Genomic DNA, 2,494 nt, shown 5'->3' with positions numbered 1-2,494 from the left:
GACTTGAATGTAAAAGACTAGAATTTAAATCCTACATGACACTAGAATAAGTCTAGGTGCATTCTCTCTCCCTCATTGTTAGTTTATACACCTTTACTTTATGCACTTGATTGATTTGCCCTTCTCCATTATAATTGAGACACCTCACCCTTTGCTTTTCTTTTTTCTTTTTTATTTCTTCTTGATCAAGATAGATTTTAGAGAAATTCTTTTTTTGAGTTGAGGACATCTATCCTTGGTCTTCTGAGTTGAGGACTTGACTTTCAGTTATTTGGTTATGAGTCCTTGACCTTTGACTTTGACATTGACATTGACTTTGACTTTTTCAGTACTTTTTCATAGCAGCTTTGGGTCTTCATAATAAACGTAATTAAGGCTCCTTTGGGTGCTAAGATGCAGCTTTTATGATAAGTGGTATAAATTTCTATGTAACCTGAAAACGATAATAAAAGCTATGAGTTGTCTTTTCATTAAGTGTAAGAAAGGCTATAATGCTGTAATGTAAGGGTAATAAAACACATATTTGGGAGCTGAGCAATAGGACTTGTGGTAGCATCTTTGACCTCCACTAGAGCGTCTGTAGCTTCGAACCCCCAGTGCTGCATGATCCTAGTGACCAACATTGATAGAGGGGTGGTGGACCTCCTGGGTTTGCAGAGTTGCTCCCAAATGAAGGTAACGATGCGTATGCGTAACGACCAACACTATGAGATTGAAGACCGGGACAAGTTGGTGTTTGATAGTTCTAGCACCAGCCTTCTCTCATAGCTCGTCCCTTACGTGCGTATGAACTCTTACCTAAACTAGGAATGATTTTTGGTATATGTGTCCATATTTTCAGCTGCAATTCTCTAGGAAGTGTTTGCACACGATCATTGAAACTTATCCATGACTACATGGAGGGTTTTTGTTCATTACAGAAGACATTTTTGAATTTTTTTGAAAGTTTTTAGAAAGAGAGAGATTGAGAAGGGGGAAAGATTTTTGAGAAGAAATGAAGAATTTTGAAAATTTGTACAAGTTTGAGTCTTTTAACGTCAGATTCTCGAGACAAATAGAGAGGTGGAGGCAAAAGATAAAATTAAACAAAGAATAGTATCACTTTGGGTTACTCTATTTTGTTTAATTCTCGTTTGGAGATGCCCCGTCTATTTTTTTTAGTTGGTTTTCTCAAACCAAAATATATCTCTAACCATATAGAGGTTTTGACAAGAAGATAAAATTATACGTGAATCCGGTATTATTTTGGTTACTCCGGGGCGCATAATTTTCATTTTTATATCCTCTAGTTTTGAAAACTATGGAGAGATGTTTTAAGATGCTCATACTCAAAAGATATGATTCTAAACGCTAATTTTTTAAAAACAAACCATAACAGGTATCTCAGGTAACTTTCGTGTCGGCTCTGGGGAGAACCCAATCTAGATAGACAAAGCTTCAGCTACTCGAGTTGGGGAATTTACTACGCAAGACATGGAATGTCCGGACCCGTGCGAATAGCACGGTGATATAGGCGACCCTTAGTAAGAAAAATTGATCTCAAACTGCCCCTAGATTGCGTTATTTTAGGGGTTGGTATGTGTAGAATCCATTGCCCATTTTGTTTTTGGAAAATCACATAACTATTGATGTATTGAGAATCTAGCATTAATAAAACAGAGAGAACAAATGTTTTGAAAAAGAAATTTAAAATAAAGAAGGGAAAATTGTATACTCGCTCCACAGGTTCACACTTACTCAAACGACGAGTAAAAATTGTTTTACAAAGAATATGCAAGATATACATGGACTAAGATTCCGACACTTACAACCACACATTCCAAGTAGAGTGGTCCGGTTACCTTATTGATGTATTCCCTTTAAAGCAGAAGGTGGAATAGAATGTAAAAGGAATGCATCGTGGAAAAGAGGATTTAATCCTTGTAGATAGGATCTTGGAGAAGGGTTTCTTCTACATCCGTAGATAATAACTCATGAAAATGCTTGAGGCGCTGACTATTTACTTGAAAAGTGTTGTTGTCTTTGTGGTTCTTTAAAGTAAAAGCCCCATAAGGGGTGACTTCAGTTATTTTGAAAGGACCAGTTCATCGAGTATTTAGTTTTCCTGAGAAAAGATGCAATCTCGAGTTATAAAGCAAAACATTTTGACCAATTTCAAAATGTTTTCATAAAATATGTTTGTCATGAATCATTTTCATGTTGGTTTTGTAATTTTTAGAAAGGTCATAAGCATCATTTCGAATCTCTTCGAGTTAGTTTATTTGTAGTTTACGTTTTTCACCTGCCGCATCGAGATTATAATTATGGGTTTTTATTGCCCACAGGGTACAATGCTCTAGTTCAACTAGTAGATGATAAGGTTTTCCAAAGACAAGTCTGTAAGGTGACATCCCTATAGGTGTTTTAAAAGCGGTTTTGTATTCCCATAACGCTTCGTTCAGACGGAGCGACCAGTCTTTCCTATTTGGATTAACTATCTTCTCCAAGATACAAT

This window comes from Coptis chinensis, chromosome 1, assembly GCF_015680905.1.
Source record: "Coptis chinensis isolate HL-2020 chromosome 1, ASM1568090v1, whole genome shotgun sequence".
NCBI lineage: Eukaryota > Viridiplantae > Streptophyta > Magnoliopsida > Ranunculales > Ranunculaceae > Coptis > Coptis chinensis.
This window is presented reverse-complemented; position numbering follows the sequence as displayed.